We start from the raw sequence: 22,593 nt of genomic DNA, 5'->3' as shown, positions 1-22,593 counted from the left end.
GGCACAGAAAGTACTCTGGATGGCAGACCGAGCTGCCTGAGCCCTAAAAGGCATTGCTGCTGGGCAGAGTCTGCAGCAGGTGGTGAACGAATCAAAAGAGGGAGAATCATATTTGACCTCATCCTCACTAACGTGCCTGCCGCAGATGCATCTATCCATGACAGCATCGGTAGGACTGACCACCGCACAGTCGTTGTGGAGACAAAGTCCTGTCTTCATATTGAGAATACCTTCCAGAGTGTTATATGGCATTACCACTGTGGTAAATGGGGTAGATTTTGAACAGATCTAGCAACTCAAGACTGGACATCCATGAGGCACTGTGGATGCACACAACCTGTAATCTCATGGCCCAGAATATTAGCCCCTCCACCATTCCCACCAAGCCAGGCTCAATGAAAAGTGCAGGTGGGCATGCCAGGAGCAGAGCCAGACATACCTAAAATGAGGTGTCAACCTGGTGAAGCTATAACACTTGTATTTCAAACAGCGTAAACAGCAAGTGATAGACAGAGCAAAGCAATTCCACAAGCAAAGGATCAGATCTAAGCTCTGCAGTCCTGCCACATCCAATCACGAATGGTAATGGACAATGAACAACTCAATGGAAGAGGAGGCTCCAAAAATATCCCCATCCTCAATGATGGGGGAACCCAGCATATCAGTGCAAAAGATAATAGGTGACTCCTCAGATACTGAAGCAGTCCATGTCCAAATGCAGCAAGGCCTGGACAATATCCAGGCTTGGGCTGACAATTGGCAAGTAACATTCATGCCACAAAAGTGCCAGGCAATGACCATCTCCAACAAGAGAGAATCTAACCATCTGCCCTTGGCATTCAATGACATTACCATCACTGAATCCTCCCACTATCAACAACCTGGGGATTATCATTGATCAGAAACTGAGCTGGTCTAGCCGTATAAATACTATGGCTACAACAGGTAGGTCAGCATCTAGGAATCATGTGGCGAGTAACTCACCTCGTGACTCCCCAAAGCCTGTCCACCATCTACAAGGCACAAGTCAGGAATGTGATGGAACGTTCCCTACTTGACTGGATGAGTGCAGCTCCAACAACTCTCAAGAAGCTTGACACCACCCAGGACAAAGCAGCCTGCTTGATTGGCACCCCATCCAGAAATATTCACTCCCTCCACCACCGATGGCAGCAGTATGTACCATCTACAAGATGCACTGCAGGAAATCACCAAGCCTCTTTAGACAACACCTTCCAAACCCACGACCGCTAACATGCAAAAGGACGGGGCAGCAGACTCATGGGAACACCACCACCTGGTAGTTCCTCTCCAAGCCACTCACCATTCTGACTTGGAAAGATATCGCCGTTCCTTCACTGTCGCTGAGTCAAAATCCTGGAATTCCCTTCCAAACAGTACTGTGGGTGTATCCACACCACATGCACTGCAGCGGTTCAAGAAGGTGGCTCACCACCACCTTCTCAAGGGCAATTCAAGGTGGGGAATAAATGTTCGCCTGGCCAGCGACTCCCACATTCCATCAACGAATAAAAAAAACAAGTTTTCATCTTACGGCGCCTCTAAAACGATAGATCAGTCGCATGTTTCGGGTCCAGGTGATTTTCATCGCAATTGTAGTCAAAGGGCTAAACGTCCGTTATCTATAATTGGCAGCGATCCACAACTCTCCAAAGGGAAGTTGAAACTATATCTAGCTGCTCTGACTGGTTTCCAAATGAGTCTAGAACCAAAAGTAACTTGCATTCATACAGGCCGTTAACATAACGTAAGCATCAAATGGGAGCAAAGTGACCAAACATTGGGTAGACATTAATCGTCGTATGTTTTGTGGTCTCTCTAAATTGGGCCTCGGGCCGTATCTACATCTTCAGGGTGAAATGCCTCGCCAGCCATGCATAAATGAACAAGCTCACTTCAGAAGAGACATTGGCTCTTACCTCGCCGTCGCATTAGCAGCGAACGCTGAGACTTTCGCCGCTACTGAGGACTGCCAAGGCACCGCAACTTCTAGGGTGTTTGCTCACATTCGAATTCGGAATTTGCGGTTCACCTAATGGCCCTGCCAGGACCTGTCAGTGTGTAATCTTTTGGCTGATTGTCGTGTACTTAGACTTGTATTAGCACTGACCTATCTTGGTCTGCTTTTGGCAGGCGTAAATCCTGTTTGGGGGCGCAGACCTATAAATTAGCAGGAGTGCGAAAACGCTCACGCACCGCTTGCTGTTGCAGAATCACAGGACTCCACACCACACTCCCCGGCACCTCCGATACACCAAGCACCGAAAACTCTCCCAGGACCCCAAAATACCCACAACACCCCACTTCCCCGGTTTCGCAATGGGCCCCCACCCACCACTGCAACGCCTATTTCCGCCCCCCCCCCCACCCCCCACCACCACCACCACCACCCCATGCCCCGCACATCCCACCCCCCCCACCGCCCGGCTCCCTAGCTCCGTTCCACTGCCGGTCATCGCTGGCTCCGCTCCACCTCCACACCTCTCCCCGCCACCCCACTCTGGTTTTGCCCCCCTTCCGCCCCGCAGCCACAGCGCTGCTCTACCTGTCCGATATGGCTCCCTTGGTTCTGCTTCCCCGCCACCCCGACCCGCCATATCTCGCGTGGATGATCCATCTCAGCCTACCGTTGTTGTCCGCAGCTTTCCAAATGCCATTTGTCAGCCTAGTCGATTCATTGCACGTGATGCCGAGAAACGGCTGATGGCACTGGATAAAGTAAATGCTATGGTCCTGACAACATCACTGATGATTTGAGCTCTAGAACTAGCCACACGCCTAACCAAATTGTTTTTGTTCATGCACAACACTGGCATCGACCCAACAATGTAGAATTTACCCAGGGTTTCTCCAGACCACAAATAGCAGGTCAATTCCGAGCTGGCCGATTTTCAACATCAGTCTGTCCTCGATCATCAGCAAAGAAGGTGTCATCGACAGGGCTCCGCAACTCCGTTCCAACCGAGGAAACCCAGAATAACAATGGCAGCTTCCATTGTACAAGCTGAGGTTCCATGGAAGCTGCAAAGATTTGCATTGGAGGTTGCTGCATGATGTAAGGTTCTACAGGTCGCCTGGAGGAGGCCACCAGCACCCCCCACCACCCCGCCTCCAACGCTGCAGAGGATGGCTTCCAGGCTCTGCATCAATCCATGGACCACGTTGGATACAGACTCCTCTACCCCCTAGCTACAACCTGGCTGTCTATAGCACCAAGCAGTTGCTTCTTCACATCCATTCGCCTTCTTCTAAAGGTTGGCCCAGAAAAATCCTCACCTGATTCAATGACAGTGGATCTAGTATGCAATCAATGCCATTGGAAAGATAGCAACCGTGGTATCACTTCCAGCCAATGTCACTCTGTAGATCCCTTTGAAGGCTAACCTCTAACTTACATAGGGTGTTGGTCTCTGAGCTGGTCCCTATTGCAGTCATAGCCATTGATGCAGTGAATTATTCCCCACTGGGTCAATATGTCTGTTGATCGCCTTGCACTTGCTGAGGCAGGATGGGTTAAGGGGCAAGGAGTTGGGTAATGGGTGGTTTGACCGAGGTGGGACCTTGATCCTGGAAGACTGCACTGATATTGCTGCAAGGGTCAGATTGCAGCACTTGAGGTCACTATAAGAAGATGTTTATGTTTAGTCTGTAATTCCTTGCAATGAAGGCAGTTTTGGGAATTAGGATTGAGGAATAGTTCTGTATGAGTAAGGACGTTGGAGTTGCCCTATTCCTCTGTGAGCTGGGCTGAATGTCCAAATACAATTCTATTTTCACTGACTTATGTAAAGCTCCTCCTGGCAGGCCTGGGGGAGCAGACCTTTAAATTAGGACTGTGAAAACACTCACACACGCCTCTCAACCTGGCTCCCACGACTCCACATCCCCACTCAATCCCAGCACCACCCCCAACATCTAACCACCCTCAACACCCATGGTTCTGCTCACACCCCTACCCCCAGCTCCTCAATCAGGCTGATGTCAGCAAATGATTGTTTGGGCCAGTAATAACAGGTAACACTGATTTCTCCAATAATCGCAGGGAAATTTTAACAATTGGGTGCCACGGGTGCAGGGATTGGGAGTGTTGAAGCGGAACCGAGTGTCGGGAATGCTGGGGGATGAGTGTGGTACTCTAGGGTGCAGGTGGTGGGGTGGGGAAGGTTACTGGAGCTGGAATTAAAAGTAGGCCAACGGTAAAAAAAGAATATCCTTACAAACTCCTAACATTGAGCTGAAGGCTGGTATCTAGAGATGTGCCTTCTGCTTGTGACTTGAGAGAGTGATTTCACTGGGATTGTGCCTGGCCACCAGGCCTCCCAGTTACCACCCGATGCATTGTTGTTCTTCATAGGAATTCCCTCGGGATTGAGGGTGACTTTCTTCCATTCCAATCTGATGGGTTCTGAAATGGCTGATAAGTCCAATTGCACAAACTGTATGAGATGCAAGTGGTCCATGCACAGCTGGGTAAATGGGTTTTTGAAGGTTTGCACACTCCCGCTAATACCTGAATTTCACCTCTGCACAATCCGGACAAAGTCTGCCAATGAGCTCTGTGCTTACCCGAATTAACTTTCTTCATTTTGATCAGTCACAAACCAGGGTCTCCCATGTCCTCTTGTCCTCTTCAGGGATGGTTTGAGTATATCCCTAAAGCATTTCCACTGCCCTCCTGGAAGTCTCCTGCTGCACCATAATCGAGAATGGGAACGAGTAGAGAAGTTGCTTCGGGAGCCTGGTGTCAGGCATGCCCGCCCAGCAGAGTTGGTTTTGAGTGATTAGCGCCTGGATGCTGGCTTGGGAGGGAACACTGCTGTTGGACTTTCTTTCTTGCTACTGGATTTGGAGGGTCCTGCCGAAGACACCATGGGTGTTTCTCCTCTGGTACTTTGAGGTGCCTGTTGTAGACCGTCCAACTCTCCAAAGCATAAAGCAGTGCAGGCGACTACTGCTGCTCAGTAAACCATGGCCATATGGCCCCATGGGGAGTTTGTGATCCTGATTCTCAAATATTCATTTCCTCATTTGGCTCAAGTCTTAGCAGGTGTTATGACAAAGCAGTTGTAAAGGCTGTTATTTAAAATCCCAGAGGGAAACATAAAACAATTGTCATAATCTATATTTTCAATTGGCATGTTTCGAGTTGCAGCACTAAAGTCAGGAATAAGACCACCCATTCTCAAAAGGTTTTTATATCAAACTAAATGAGACATTTATTAATTTACAACAAAATAAATAAATAAATATATATACATGGCTACAAATTACTCTATCATAACTTTAAACAAATTCCCAAATTAATCTCCACTAAGGCACAACAATAACCAATAGAATTAACCAGACACCAGGCAAAGCATTTTCACCTTACGAATTCAAACTGAGGTTCCTTTGCAGACAGTTATAGGCTTACAGCTGCTCTGCTCTACTCTGCACACACAAACTCCCATCATGTTATACCCAACACTTCTCTTTGAATCCAAATTTTCATTTTATCACCAGCCCTTTGCACTCCTCCTCTTCTAACAATAAAACCCCTTTCATAGTACCAATTTTATTAGTAATATAAACATATTGCTTGGTGTCTCCTAGTTAGGTGCAATATTTTGCTCCTCTTCTTGAATGCTCTATTCAACAAAATGCAAATGTACCTCTACCTCTGATTACATCTCAAAATTCCTATACATCAAAGCACGCAGATTAGCTGGCTTTAACCTAATTAATACACACAGACACACCCACAGACTAAACCTCTATTAAAAAAATAATTTCCAATTACATTGTATACATTAATAGTTTCATGACACAGGTATGTTGGAGGAGGTGGTGAATTTCATCAGCTATTTCTGTCTTCTGGAGAGGAGGCTCCCAAGCTGTGGGAAATGGTCCACTCTTTCAGGGTCTCGCACTTGATCTTAACTTATGGGGAGGAGGGAGAGGGAAGGTGCTTTCATGTGAGAGCTGGTTGGAATAGAGTATTAGTTTCCCAGGTGTTGTTTCAGAGAAGGTTCAACAATTAGCCGGAGTTCAGTTTCTCAGCTAAGCACACATAAGCGGCATTTACATAGTGAAGGAGTATGACTGATTTTTTAAGGTTTTCATTTTGGATTGGAGATGGTGTAGGTTAGACAGTTTCTTTCTGTTCTGTAAATTATCCGCATATCTGTGGGTAATTTGTTGGGCGGGAGGGGCAGTATTGCAGCGAGGAGAGTGGATAAGAGAGTTGCTGCAATGACACTGCCTTGTTTAACCACAGTTTTCACTGATCTAGGGTTCGTGATGGTTCTGTTGGTGAGGATCACGGAATGCATGTGATCGTGGGGTGGAGGGTGATGACAATTTTTTGAGGGAAGCATCAAGGAGGAGGATACTCCATTAACTTCGCAGTTGACAGAGTCAAAGGGTTTCATGAGGAATCACTGCTGAAATTCTGAAACGCTGCAGAGTCACACTCCTGTAACAGTGGCACAATCTCATGGCCCCCATCTGAGAATTAGGGCGCATGTGGGGGATCTCAGGAACACTGCAACTGTGACTACGTTCAAGTAGGGAGACAAGTCAAATTGCAGTAACTACAGAGGAGTCTCCCAAAAGGAAGATCATTGCAAGCGTGCGCCTCAACTGCCTCCTTCCAGTCTCAATGTGGTTTTCAACCATCTAGGTGAATAAATGCATGTCAAGTTCAAGAAAAGTGCAAGGAACAACACCTAAGTGCTGCATATAACCTTTATCGATGGGCCATGCCAAAACCGAGAGTGCATGTTCCCATTGCAGCTTCAAGGTATGGAGAACTCAATCAATAGTTTCTCATGAGGGCTTCGATTGGACAACAGGAATGGATGGAGGAGTCGCCGGGACTGTGGGGTAACTTTGCTAAAACATGTCTTTAGTTGGATACTACAGGGAGAAAAAGTCCTCTGTTGAGCACGCATGACAACTATCCCGCTTCTCAGGAAGAAAATAAGTAGAAGTATACTTCTGCAGAAGTTAAGCATCTGATGAAGGTATGTAATGGGCCTAATAACTGTTAACAAACTGTGTCAAAAATAGCGGTTGGACCTATGCACAACTTGGGTGTAGACTGCTACTGCAAAATCTGTATGCATTGCACCAATTCTAATGCCCTAAAACGTTTTTTTTCCATTAGGAAGGCTAACCAAAAATGTGGTCAGACTTGGGTTTTAAGGAGGGTCTTTATGAAGGAGAGTTTAGTGGCGAAGCTTAAGAAGTAAGTTGCAGGTGCAGAGTGTTGGCCGCAGAAGGCACACCTTCCATTGGTGGTGGAAAAGGAATGGAGCATGGACAAAACATTTGGTTGGTTATGTGCAGATTTCTAAGAGAGTGAGGAGATTAGAGGTACATTTAAGCAAGGCTATATAGGGGTTCGAACATGCGGGTGAGAATTTTACATCAAGGCATTCAGTGACCAGATAGTGACTGTGAGTAGTGCAATAATGTCAAGTTTTGAATCAGATTATGTATGTGAAGGGTGCAGGATGTACTGTCAACCAGGAGAGTACTATGATAATCGAGCTGGCAGGTGAGAACGACATGGATGAGTGTTTCACTAATGCAGAAGACACTTAATACAGCAAAAGCAATGGGCCCTGACAACACCCCGGCAGTGTACTGAAGGCTTGTGTCCAAGAGCTGGTCACACCCCTAGCCAAGCTTCTCTAGTACAGCTCCAGCATTGGCATCGAACAGATAGTGCTCAAAATTGCCCAGGTATGTCCCGACCATAAAAAGGCAGGACAAGACAAATCTGGCCAATTATCCATTCTGAGTCTACTCTCGATTATCAGCAAAATGATGGAAGATGGTATTGACAATTCTATGACATTGCACTATCACAGCAATAATCTGCTCAGTGATGCTCAGTTTAGGTTCTGCCAGGGCTGCTCGACTCCTGCCTCCGTTAAAGCCTTGGTTCAAACATGGCTAAAATAACCGAACTCAATAGAAGGTAAAAGTGACTGCTGTTGACATTAAGGCAGCATATGACTGACTGTGGCATCAAGGAGCCTTGGCAAAATTGAAGTCAGTGAATATCAATGGGGAATCTCTACACTGGTTGAAGTCATACGTAGCACTAAGGAAAATGGTTGCAGTTGTTGGGAGCCAATCACTTCAGTCCCAAGACATTGCTGCAAGTGTTCCTCAGGGCAGTGACCTAGGCCATCTTCAACTGCTTCATGAATGGAATGTTTGCTGATGAATGCACAGTGTTCAATGTCATTTGCAATTCTGCAGATGCTAAAGCATTCTGTGTCCATATGGAGCAAGACCTGAACAATATTCATATTAGAGATATAAATGATAAGTAACAGTTGCACCACCCAAGTGCCAGGCAATGACCATCACCAACAGAAGAGAATCTAACCATTTTCCCTTGCCATTCAAAGGCAATGCCATCATTGAATCACCCATCATTAATGCCCTCAGTGTTAGCATTAATCAGAAATTGAACTTGCCAGTCATATAAATACTGCAACTACAAGAGCAGGTCAGAGGCTGGGAATTCTGCAGCAAGCAACTGACCCTACGAAGCCTGCCCAACATCTATAAGACACAAGTCAGGAGTATGATTGAATACTTTCTAGTTGTCTGGATGAGTGCAGCTGCAGCAACGCTCAAGAAAATCAGCACCATTCAGAACTAAGCAACCTCTTTGATCCGCATCCCATCTGCCACCTTAAACATTCACACCCTCCACCACTGTGACGCACCATGGCAGCAGAGTATACCATGTACAAGATGCACTGCAGAAACTCACCAAGCCTCCTTCAACTGCAGCTTCCAATTTCATGGCCTCTACCACCGACAAGGACAATAGCAGAAAATGCTTGGGACCATCACATTCTGCAAGTTCTCTTCCAAGCCATGCACCATCCTGACTTGGAACTTTATCATTATTACCTCACCGTCACTGGGTGAAATTCTGGAACTTCCTTTCTAACAGCACTTGAGTTTGCCTAAACAAGATGTGGTACAGCAGTTCAAGAAATTGGCTCACCAGCACCTTCACAAAGGCAATTAGCAAAGGGCAAGAAATGTAGGCCTGGCCACCGCTGCTCACATCCCATGAAAGAATAAAAAAAGCTGCAGGCAAAGAAGATCTTCCCAGTGTTTAACTTGAGAAAATTGTGGTAGGGCTGCATGTCATCAGTGTACATGTGGAACTTCAGATAATATCACCAAGGAGCAGTGTGTAGATAAGGAAGAGGTGGGGCCTACAGACAGGCTCTTTGGGCATCCAGTAGCATTATGAGTGATGGGAAGAAATCTATTGCTGAAAACTACATGGCTCTGATTGGATAAATAAAACACCTAACCAAAAGAAGCTAGTTGCACCTAAGAACACAATTAAGAAAATGGCACAAGAGCAGACCATATGACCTCCCAAATCTGCTCCAACATTCAATAAAATTATGGCTGAGCACTGGCCTTACCTTCATTTTGTGCCTGCACCCCATATTCCTGGAATCCCTCAGAAACTGAAAGACTGCCCATCTCAACCTTAAATGTGTTTGGCAATGGAACATCCAAACCCTCTGGTGATGGACAATTCCAAAGGCCCCGAATAGTTTGAGTGAAGACATTTCTCCCCTTCTCAGTCTTAAATGATAAGGCCCTTATCTGTATTGTCAGTTCCCTAGCCTGGGGGATCAACTGCTTATTGTCTACTCTATCATGCCACTTCAGATCTTAAAAGTTTCAATGAAATCACCTCCAATTCTAGTAAACTCCAAAGAGTATAGGCCTAATTTTACTCAATCTTTCATCATAGGGCAACCCTCTCATCCAAGGGACCAATCTAATGTATCAAGACAAGCTTATCCTTCCTTGGGAAATTTAGATAATCTCGATCCTTTCACCTAAGTCATCAATACAGACGATAAAGGGCTGATATCTCAGCACTGATCCTTCTGGCACTCCACTAGTTACAAAATGCCAACTTGAAAATGCTGCATTTATCCTACTCTGCATCCTGCTCATTAACCAATCCTCTACCAATGCCAAAACATGATCTCCAATTCCACAAACCTTTATCATGCAAATTTACCTTTCATGTGGTGCTTTATTAAAAGCCTTTGAAAATCCAAGTATACTGTATCGACTGGTTCCCTTTTACTTACCCCACTAGTCACACCCTCAAACATTTTACATTTCTCAAACACGATTTCTCTTTTGTAAAACCAAATGGACTTTGATCATGCCATGATTTTCTAAGTGCATTGTTTAGACTGTCTTAGTAAGAGATTCCAGCGTTTTCCCAACAACTGGTGTCAAACTGGCTTGTAGTTCTGTTCTCTCTCTCTCTCTCTTTCTCTCTCTCTCTTGAATAGTACAGTTACATCTGAGAATTTTCAATCCTCTGGGACCTTTCTAGAATCTAGGGAGTTTTGGAAAATTAAAACCAGCACATCCACTATCTCTGCAGCTACCTCTTTTAGAACGTTATTATGTCCGCCATCAGGTCCGGGGGATTTATTGGATTTTGGTGCTCTAACCTCTAATACCTTTATCTGCTGATATCAGTTACTTGAAGTTCCTAATTTTCATTAACCTCTTGGTTAACCTCTATTCCTGATATGTGTCTTGCGTCTCCTGCTGTGAATACAAACACAAACGTCTTGTTCAACATATCTGTCATTTCCTCGTTCCCCATGATAATTTCTCAAGTCTCTGCCTCTAAGTTTTAGCTGCTTTCATTTTTATACACTTGTAAAAGCTCTTGCAATCTGCCCTTATATTTTTCGTTACTTTACTCTCATTCTATTTTTTCTTTCTTTCCTATCAAAGTTTTGGTGATCCTTTGCTGGTTTCTAAAACACTCCAATCCTCCGGCTTCCTATTGCAACATTATAAAGCTTATTCTTTTAAATGAACACGATCCTTAGCATTCTTAATAAACCACGGATAGATCTCTCGTTTTTTTTCGTTTTATAATGAAATGCATTTTTATTGAACATTTTGAATTGTTTCTTTAAATGCTTCACGTTTTTCATTTACCGTCATGCCCTGCGGCCTATTTATATAAGCAGTCTTAGGCAGAGCTCTTCTCATGTATATGTAATTGGCTTTGTTTAAATATAAGATTGCCGTTTGGGACTGGAGTATGTCACTTTCAAACTTCATATGGGATACGATTGCACTTTTTCCCAGTGCATCAGTTATTAACGAGATTAATAATTAACCTCTGCTTCATTGCACAGTACTAGATGTCAAATACTTATCTTCCTTGCTGCTACCATAACGTACATTGTTAGCCTTGTTTTTTTTCCCCATCAACAATCAATGCGAATTTGCGCTACTGGAAGCTCGTAAATTGAGGTCCCGACCGATTTAGTAGTTATTGTCATAGTCTGTAGTTTTTAGCACTGCGATTATCGCTCGGTAACTTGCAAACCCCATGCTGATGAACATAGGAATGGAAAGGTTTTTTTTAATGTTTGAAGGAGAATCCGTGAAATTATCTCCAGTGCTACTTGGCGGGACAGGGTGTGAATGTCCACAAATATAACAGACGTTCAAGGATATGCTAGGGGCGCTGTTTAAATTTCATCTCTGCACGCTGTTGAGCAGCATAACACGAGATGATGAAAGGTTCGTGTAACCGACAGGGCCGCGCACGTAGCAAGAAGACTTAAGGCGCAGAGCAATAAGATTTTCTGCCATGTCCCCGTTGCCTATGTAACACCATTACTTGCGAGAGCCTAACGTTTGAAACAGATAAGGCTGCATGTCTGGAGGAGGAATTGTAGCTATTCGGAGAAAGAAATGCCAACGTATGCCATTTTGGACGGCAAATTGGGGAACCGGTAGCGGGGTTTCTGGCGTGCGTTCGAAATTGGATGAGCCCTTGTTCACAGTTTTCCTATCGGAATTTTGGAGTTTTGGTGAGAATTACAGCACGTGTTGTATAAATGGAAATCTACATTGTTTGGGGTATTGGTGATAACACAAACAATTCTCGATGTGGTAAGGGACCTATTTTTAGTGATCTGGAGAGAGAATCATGGATGCTATAAGACGCTGAATTGACAACCACCTGATAATTTCAAAATAATTTCTACAGTGAAGGCTACTAAACCAATAAACGGGCAGGTCTCTAATTGACGCTCCTTCTGGCTTTCTTGGAATGTTTCAGCCATTAATTGAAATATCTCAATTTACTTTTGCTTTCTGGCAAAGGTTGCCATTAAATTGTAAATAAAACTCTAATTTAATTCGGAAAGGTACAAGTAGCAGAATATTTCATTATTTCGCTCAATTAGATGTTAAAACTAAATTGCAAAATATACAAGTCTTGATATGTACACTAATTGCACTCTCACTGCCTATATATTTCTCTAAGATATTTTCTAAATGTTGTTTTAATCAACGTTGGAGTTAAATCAAAAGTTGTAAATGCAAACTCATTGTTTTTCAGAAAAGCTTGTTGACATTAAATGTCCCCTTAAGTCAAAAAGTGAGGGATATATTAATTTGATACAAAAACAAAAACAGAATTACCTGGAAAAACTCAGCAGGTCTGTCGAAGGGTCATGAGAACTCGAAACGTCAACTCTTTTCTTCTCCGCCGATGCTGACAGACCTGCTGAGTTTTTCCAGGTAATTCTGTTTTGTTTTTGTTTTGGATTTCCAGCATCCGCAGTTTTTTTGCTTTTATATTAATTTGATGTTTGATTTCTGCTTGTGCAAGCTATTTGCTAAAATACATTAAAAATTATATAATGAGATCAGCTTGGATATAAAAATGAGATCCAACAGCTCAATGCATTTACAAGGCTGGCAATGCTATCGGCGCCTGTTAACCTAGAACGCTGGCGTGTGCTTTAGAGTGAGGCCAGCAGTGCAGCTTCAGTCCCCGCCTCTGCTGAGCTAGACTTGGGAACTGGCCCTGACAGTGGAAGACAATGGGGAAAAAAAGAGTGCTACGGAAGCGGCTCAGGAGGAAGCATCAGCAGCTGAATGGTTCAAGGACCCGCCCCCGGACAAAGCACACATGAATAAATAAAATGCTACCAGTGCTGAACTGAATCGCTATCCCTAGCAGACCACTTACAAAACACACTCCCGCTAACAATTGAATACCATTCTTTGTTAAACAAATATTTCTACGTCACAATTACAAGATTAAACTTTCCTGCCAAAATGCGAAAAGAAAGAAGAGCATTCTGAACAACTAAACACCGTCTTCCAGCGGAACATGCCGAATGACAGTTTGCACCAAGTGGATGAGATTTTCTCTTTCACTCGCAGCCTGATCTCTTGATGCTTTGCTGAATTTGAGACCCGAGAGATTCATGTGTAACCCCGCAGGTGTACACTTCGTGTGAGTTCCACTCGGCGGCGGTCAGGGTCATATAGCTGCTCACACTACGTCTGCTCGGTGTCCCGCATGGCCCGAGTCGTCTGGACACCATTGTCCCTGATCTTACCGTCTACGCTCCACGAAACTTCCACCGAACCATGTTTGCTGCGGAGATCTGATCGGGAGACGGCGGGAGAAGGGATACCGAAGGGCGGGACGACGCCCGGGCTGTAATGAAAAGGATTCTGCTTATTAAAATAAATATATTGCGATTATATAATATATATAAAGCACACGTATAATGAAACTCTTTGTTAAGTGGTCGCACTTTCTGTCTTTTATGGGTCCAAGACCACGCCAAAACATTGAGTAGAAAATATAGGCTGACACTCAGTCACTCAGTATTAAAGGAATGCTGCACTTGTTATTTCCGATTAAACGTTTAATTATGGTTAAATAACGGCCTGGGGTGGCTGCGAAGGATTTCGTGATATTATTTCGAAGAGAAGCAACGGAATTCTCCTGCTGTCCTAGTCAATGTGTAGCCCCAACATACATTATTAAATCAGACTATTTGATCATTAGCACACTGCATTGTGAAACCTTGATGTACCCAAACTGGGCCCGAAATTCTCAAACTAAAACAACGAATGACCTGCAAAGTTATTTCATTTGCTGTAAAACGTTTTTCCTGAGATCGTGAAAGACGCAATTTAAAAGCATATTGCTTCTTTTCGACCTTAAATCACATCAAGAGTACATGGAAGACATCAAATCCCTTGAAATCAAGGTCCAGACCCTTTGTTATCAAACTCATACCTTTCAATTGAACAAAACTAAAATCATTATTACATTGCAAATCCTTTCTTTACAAACAAATTTGCTATTTATTGCATTTAGTGTAGAAAGGGAGCCGATTGCTGCACAATGTTTAAATTCTGAAGAATAATCTTCAAATATTGGCTAAAATGTGATTGCAAAAGAACTCCAGAATGCTGGACATACAGAGAAGTAAAATGTTTGTTGTCTTGAAGAACATAATATCAACAACGCGTGAAGATAGAAAATTATTCTTTGACGCTTTTTCTGCAAATTTCAAGCCTACCACCCTGCACGAAGTCCGGAAGAATACTAACTGGAAGCTCTTTCCATCTGTGTCTCTAATACCAATATTTGCATACAGACCTGCAACTGTTGGTTAAATTGAAAATCATTTTTTAAGACTATTTGCCGAATAATACGTGGAAAATAAATGCTTTCCCCTTTATAGCTTTAACCGTGTGGATGGGTGTCAATCCAGTCTCGCCTTATTGTTTCTATAGGTCCGTGCGTATACTTGCACACTCAGATGGTACATAACATTCCAACTGCAGAGTCTCAGCGGATTATTTTGTACATCGAAACTTCTGCTAGTAAGAAAATGGACAATTGTCAGCGTCGCATTAATGTATAACGGAGTTTTCGCTCTGAGCTCTAACGTAATGAAATCGCAAAACCTTTATAAAGCATTTCGTTACACATAGGTTACAGAGCAAAACTTCCTCCTGGTGAGAAACAGTGCCTGTTATCAGAAGTTTCTCCTAAAATCGATGTTATTTTGGAATATTAAAGAAGCTCCTAATGTTTATTATCGTCCTTCGAAATTAGCATCCCTATTTTCTCAGTGCACCAATATACTTTCTCGCTCTCCTCTCCATATCCCACTTTTTTTCTTTTTCTTTGTCTAACTTTCCGTCTATTCATTTGGCTCTTTTCGTTCTGCAATCTGGGATTAAAAGCCTAATGATGACGATGAAACCATCGCCGATTGTTGTAAAAACCGATCTGGTTCACTAGTCTCTTTTATGGAAGGAAATTTCCCTTCCTTACCTGGTCTGGCCTACATGTGACGCCAAACCCACAGCATTGTGGTTGACTCCTAAATGCCCTCTGAACAAGGGCATTTAGGGATAGGCAATAAATGCTGGCCTAGCCAGCGATGCCCACATTCCATGAATGAAAAAAAAAGAATATTTGTTATTCGTGGGGCATTTTTAATTCTGTTTTTATCTACCAGTTAGTTAAATAGACGAGGCCTTTGCAAACGTGTGGGAGCAACTGGGTAGATGGTTAAACACACAAACATGCTACAAAGCTGTGTTGGGCTTTTCATTTAAACTTGCCTAATGAAGATGTTTGCCAAAATACAACAATTAATTAATATATGTCAATAGAATAGAAGTCACTTTATGAACAACTCTATGGTTTAAATGTGATAAGAAATAAGGCTAACTTGTTAACAGACCTTATGAACAGCTTTGGGCATAAATAAATAGTAATAAGACAGTTACGAATACACTGAATGTCTGCACGTTAGTTTTGAAGGGTGGAGGTGGCATGTTTCGAATCAGAGAGAACAACTTGATGTGAGATAAGGAGAGGATGATGTCCGGCCTAGACCTGATTGTTCAAGGCAAAAGGTAGCTCCGAAGCTCAAGCAGTTAATAGCAGGTGGATAACATTAAAGACAGGTTTTCATCCCGTGCTTTTCAAAAAGAACTCGACGCTCTACAGAGTATTTCGAAATAAAGTACATCTTTATAGATTCATAACGCCTGTCAATAATCCATCCAGGCCCATGCCCGAAAACGGTTACGAAAGTAATAGACTTTGGCAGGCCTCAGTGCAGTAAACAGAGGAGAGAAGCTCCTCAAAGGTAGATCTGGGTTAGTCTGAAATGTCCTGAAGCCATGAGAAAAAAAAGGAAGAGCGAGCTCTTGGCGCATGAGAGTTTTCCTGCCCGATCCCGATCGGTACTCGCTACTCTGCACGGGGCCGTGTGTTTTTACTCTATATCTAGTGTGTTATATTCCATCTTAACCTCTGATTAAACTCTGATTGAAAAATTCAAATTAGTATTCGCTCTAATCTCTGCTTGGAAAGGTGAATCTCACCATGGAAAATTGATCCGTCGCCTTTACATTTTATGATTGTTTCATATCCCTAACAAACCGATCACCAAAACACCAATGTGCCATTTCCCTCACACCATATTAATAATCCAAATGAGAATGAATTTGGCCACTTGCCGCACGAAATAAACAATATCCAGTGTTCAGAATGCATCGAGTAAAGGCTACTTACTCAGAACAGTCAGCTTGGTCCCTCCGCCGAAGCCGTAGCTACCCCAACCACAATAATAGTCGGCGTCGTCCTCCGATTGGACACCGGTGATGGTTAAATATGCCGCATTGGTTGTTGATTGACTCCTCCCAGAAAATCGAGCAGGTATCCCTGTATCCTTGACCTCACGGTTAAGATCATGATAGAGGAGAAATCGAGGAACACTCCCCTGTTTCTGCTGGTACCATCCTACGTCACCGTTTCCCAAAGTCCCGCCAGATATATTGCAACTTAATTTCACCGTCCCTTCGGGCGCGATGGATACCGATTGTGGTTGAGTTAATGTCACCGCCGCGTTCGAACCTACAAAAAGTTGGAACAAAATTAGAGGATGGTCTTCCAATCATTAATATCCTCACTTTATACCTGTATATAATTTTTGTTGAATACTCACAAACTGCGTAGATTATCAGCGTTGTGATGACACGCACCCACTCAGACATCATGAATTCGGAGAGGCTCAAGAAGGTTCGCCAGGTTGCAGGCAGAAAGTTTAACGCTGACCAGGCCCACCTTGCCTTTTCAATGTTTTTAATGATGACATATTACCACATGGTTCTTAATTATGCAAATGTAGGCTGACGTTACAAGCCCTAACTGAGCATTGAATATCGTGTTCATTCCTCCATGCCACAAGGCTTGCCAACAGGACAAACCGACATTGGATAACAGAACAGATCCTTGTCGTGATGCTGCACATCACGCACAGGATTTATTAATAAAGTATAATGCCGTCTTGAAATGTATAATTGTGCAAACAGCGTAAAGAAGCCATTATTTTGGACAAATTTACTAAAGTTAATCTCCTTTTTCACGTGTCAGATGTAAGCATCAGAAAATTATTTTAATCACTATACGTGTCCTCTCTAAGGTAGTGGAAAGGATAACGACAATCTTCTTACACTCTCAGACCAGCCCTTAAAAATTCAGCTGCATTCCTATAAAATAAAGGTTCCTCATACATTATCTTTATAATAGGTAGCTTGTGATCAACCGGTCAAAGACTTTAGCGCAGTGCCGTTGATTTGAACTGGCTCTCTCTGGTGCATTGTCCCGAGAAAGTATTTAAAGCGAAAACTTTGCTCTAATTCATAGCGAACTGTCTTTTTCAATACACACCACACATTTTAACATGAACAATTAAAGATCATAACACTCACGATAATCCTGCTTTTAATAGTCTAAAGCATTTGTTCATCTTCGGGTATGCTACACGCTGTGTAATTCGAAATTGAAGAGGAATAAAATAATTCGCATTACGATGGGGAAATGGACAGATACATAGCGCCTTCAATTTAACCAGAAAAGTGTGAAGTGATTAACGTGGCAGCAAGAGCAGGCCAGAGGCTAGGAATTTTGTGACGGGTAACTCTCCTCTTGACTCCCCAAAGCCTATCCACCACCTAAAAGGCACACGTCAAGAGTATGATGGAATATCCTCTATGATCTGAATGCATGCAACTCAAACAACATTCAGGAAGGCCCACACCATTCAGGAATGCAGCCTGATTAATTTGGATCCTACTCACCACCTTAAACATTAATTCCCTCCACCAAGGCACACGGTGACACCGAAGAATGTCATCTACAAGATGCACTGAAACAACACTCCAAAACATCCTAGATAACGTCTCCCAAACCCGTGATCCCTATCACCTGGAATTACTAGGGCAGGAGGTGCGCCAGCACCTTTAAGTTCCCCTACAGATCACATACCACCCTGGAATAGAAGGATATCATTAGGTCTTCACAATTGGTGGCTAAAGATCTTCGATCACCCTCCCTAACAGCAGTGTTTGTGTACCTACACCACATGGACTGTGAAGTTCCAAGGAGGTGGCTGAACACCACATTTTCAAGGGTAATTAGAGAAAAGCAACAAATACAAGACTTAGCAGTGCTGACAATGTCCCATGAACAAGTAAAAAATCTATCTACAGCTGAAGCTATAGCTCCCATTACCCTTCAACAACAGTTCAATTAGGTTATTTATAATTTATCTCAAATGGGGCAACTAATCAATATGAGCACGTTTTAGTGTTTCTTTTCAATCATTTTCCACAAGTTTAGACTTTTAAAGCAATGTGTAGTGATGCAAGTGTTAAAGAATGAAAGAACAGATAGTTAATATGCTAATATCTGGTCTTTAGGATTGCATCCCCCAAAGATCATTGCTGTGGGGCAAAAGCCACTCAGAGGCCAGAGATGGTTAAAGTCGGCAGTTCTTTATCACAAGCACACAGGGGAAAGATTCAAGCTGCAGAAGCTCTCGAAAAGCAGTAACAACAACATACATTTATACACAATACAGCTTCAGCTGGCTACATGCCTGAGCTTATTTTGCCTGCTCATGGCCTTCAGTGTGCCACTGGTAAGCATGTCCTATCATGTTCTCACAGTCAAGCAAGCTAGAGTGCAAAATTTAAAAAAACAGAAGACAGCTCGGGCTTATCATCTACAGTAACTTCATCTCTAACAAAACACATCTAGAAAAACAGGCCAGGGGTGTAAGCTAAGATTTCTGGAAAGTATAGTTAAATTATTTCATAAGTGTCACTCATAGTTATCATATTAACCCTTTATTTCCCACATCAATCATGCACAATTCTTTATCTTCTACCTGCAAGCGCTTTGTATCCTCTCCCCCACTGTGTTGGGAAGTCTATGGTCCAGGATGGTCAGCAGCAGCTGTCTGATAATACCCTGACAACTTTGGCTATATGAATTAGATAACACAGGAATAGGTACTAATAATGAAATTATTTAGCTGAAAGTTGTGATCAAAAGATTTCAACTGTCTCAAAAGGTTGAAATACAGGAAGGCAAGCAGAAGTAATGTTGCTTAAGTCAAGCAAAAACATCCATTCATGTAGTATACGATGAAGGAAAGTGCTGATTAAATCAAATGAGTCTGATCCTTATTATTACTCTATATGTTCGCTTTTTGTGAAATAAAACAGTAGTTGTAATTGTGTCTGTCCTCATATTTCTTTCATTCGCTGGATCTGGACATCACTGGCAAGGTTAGCATTTATTGACTATCCCAGGTTTTCCTTGAGAAGCTGCAGTGGGCTTTCCCCTTGATCCAATGCAGTGCAATGTAGTCGAGGCGCTCCCATGATGGTGTTGATGACAGAGTTTCAGAGAGTTAATGCAGTGTTGATGAAGGAACAGTTAGATGTGTCCAAGTAGGTATAATGCAAGGCTTGCAGTGGAACCTGGGCTGATGGTTTTCCCATGCACCTGCTGCCACTGGCCTTCTAGGTGATGCAGTTCAGATGCTTCTGAGGTGTGCCAAAGACACGGCATTTGTGTGGTTGGTCCAGCTGAGTTTCTGGTAAATGGTATCCTTAGGATAATGATAGGTGAAGGCATTTCCATTGAATGTCGAGGGAGCTGGATGTTTTTGTGAATGACAAACAGTTTCCAGTTGTGTTCCACAGGGCTCAGTGTTGGGGCCCTCACTGTTTATTGTATACATTAATGATTTAGATTTAAATGTGAGAGGCATGATTGGGAAATTCGGGGATGACACAAAAATTGGCCATGTAGCTGATAGTGCAGAGGATAGTTTTTGACTCCTGAATTAAAACATTATTTGGTTGCGTGGACGGAGAAGTGGCAAATGGAATTCAATCCAGAGAAGTGTGAGGTAATGCATTTGTGGAGGGCAAACAAAGCAAGGGAATACTCAATAAATGGGAAATTATTGAGAAGGGATGAGGAAATGAGAGACCTTGGAGTGCATATCCACAGGTCCCTGAAGGTGGCAGGACAGGTGGATAAGGTGGTAAAGAAAGCATATGAAATGCTTTCCTTTATTGGATGAGATATTGAATATAAAAGCAGGGATGCAATGCTGGAACTTTGTGTGCAGTTCTGGTCACCACATTACAGGAAGGGCATAATTGCTCTGGAGAGAGTGCAATGAAGATTTATAAGAATGCTGCCAGGGCTTGAGAACTGCAGTTACAAAGATAGATTGGATCAGCTAGGGTTGTTTTCCTTAGGTAAGGGGAGGCTAAGGGGTGACCCTAAAGGGTGTACAAAATTATGAGGGGCTTAGATAGGGTAGACAGAAAAGACTTGTTTCCCCTAGCTGAGAGGTCAGTTACCAAGGGGCATAGCTTTAAGGTGATTGGTAGAAGGGTTAGAGGAAAAACATTTTCACCCAGAGCATGGTGGGCATTTGGAATTCACTGCCTAAGTTGGTGGCTGAGGCTGAAACGCTCAACTCATTTAAAAGGCACCTGGATTTGCATCTGAAGTGCTGTAAACTGCAAGACTATGGACCACATGCTGAAAAGTGGGATTAAAATGAGTGGCTAGTTTCTTTTTTCTCTTTTTGGCCAGCGCAGACACAATGGGCTGAATGGCCTCTTTCTGCACTGTAGCTTTTCTATAGTTCTACAGTTCTTGTTGGGTGTGCGCATATACAGCTTAATTATCTGAGGAATTGTGAATGAAGTTGACTACTGTACGGTCATCAGTCAACAGTCCAACTTCTGACCTTATAATGGAAGCACGGCTAACAATAAAGTAGGTCAATAAAATTTGGCCTTGGGTGCTGCCCTTAGAAATACTTTCAGGAACATACTGGAGCTAACTGATTGTTTGAGGCCAGAGGACATCTTGGTTTGCTCTAGCTACTGAAGGGCTTTCTGCTGATCTCCATCAACTTGTTGCCATATTCGCTCAAAAGCTGCCTTAATACCAAAGGGTCCCATTCTTAACTCACTGCTGGATTTCAGTGTTTGTGCTCATGATTGTGCAGAACGATCAACCAATTTGCCTTTCTGGCTGAAGATGTTTATGAATACTTCAGCCTTGTTTTTTGTCCTCAAACACTGAGTTCTGGCAGCATTCATTGGGTGGATGATCATGGAGAGTACACCTCTTTTTCGACGCTTCATTGCTCACAGCCATTCACTGGGCATCAAAAGGTAGCAAAGCTTTAACCTGACCCGTTGGTTCTCCAATCATTTAGCTCCACAAGTACGATGCTGGTTCCACTCCTTACAATGCATGAAGCCCTGTGTTACAGCTTCGCAAGGCTGGCAACTCACCTTCAGCTGATGCACTTTTCTACTTTTTTCTACGCTTCTCACTGAACCAGAGGCTGCCATCTGACTTGCTGATGTTATAGTGAGGGAGGAGACAAGCCAAGAGATAATACATTGTATTGTATGCATTTCTGCACAGACATGACACAGAGTACCGCATGCAGCCCAGTATTGAGCTGCAAGATCAGCTTGTAGTCATCCTCACTTAGGGTGGTAGTGCCACATAGGCAATTGAGGGTATCCTTGTTGTAGAGATGCGATTTGGACTCCACAAGAATTATGCTGTGATCACTCCTTCCAATAGCATCATGGAACTATACATATCTAATAGGTGCATTGATGAGGTCGAAGTCAAGTAGGGGATCCTTGCATTTGTCCTATCACCACCTCTCACAAGCCCACTCTGCAGCAATATTCTTCAGGACATGATAAACCTGTACATGAGTGGTACTGCCGAGCCATTCTTAATGATAAACAATGAAGAGTCCGCCTAGAATACTGAAATCTGTGCCCTTGCTACCCTCAGAGTTCCCTACAAGTGGTGCTCACCATGGAGGAATGTTGATTCGTCAGTTGAGGAGCGGGGTCAGAGAAAATGGCAATCAGCAGGAGATTTCCTTGCCCATGCCTGACGTAAAATTATGATACTTGAGGTCTGGAGTCAATGTTGAGGACAGCTAGGGCCGTTACCACCCAATTTTGTACCATTGGCCTCATCTTTATTTAGTGTTGCCAGATGGACGGGCATGAACAGGGATATAGGCGGCAAGTTATGCAGCTATGTGTATAACGATTTAAGGTTGTTGCTTTTCAAGTTTGTGTGGAAGCTCTCCCAACACTTGGCACCAGATGTTAGTGAGGGGGACTTTGAATGATCATTGGGATAGTGCACCTTTGTCGTGCCCCAGCTGAAAGCCTAGGTCACAACCAAGTGGTCCACAAGGAGCAGAAAAAGAATTGTCACTTAACTTGAAATATCATTAAGCAGAATAACTGACAAAAAGTTACGAATAAGAGATCATTCAG

General features: G+C 43.3%; 1 pseudogene; it reads right to left on the bottom strand.

Annotated features, from left to right (window-relative positions):
• Positions 1-13,280: 13,280 nt before the first annotated feature.
• On the bottom strand, positions 13,281-16,947 carry LOC121286052 (annotated as a pseudogene).
• Between the last annotated feature and the right edge of the window lie 5,646 nt (positions 16,948-22,593).

Source organism: Carcharodon carcharias, chromosome 13 (assembly GCF_017639515.1).
Source record: "Carcharodon carcharias isolate sCarCar2 chromosome 13, sCarCar2.pri, whole genome shotgun sequence".
In the NCBI taxonomy this organism is placed as follows: domain Eukaryota; kingdom Metazoa; phylum Chordata; class Chondrichthyes; order Lamniformes; family Lamnidae; genus Carcharodon; species Carcharodon carcharias.
The sequence above is the reverse complement of the archived record's forward strand: the minus strand, read 5'-3'. Positions and strand labels throughout refer to the sequence as shown.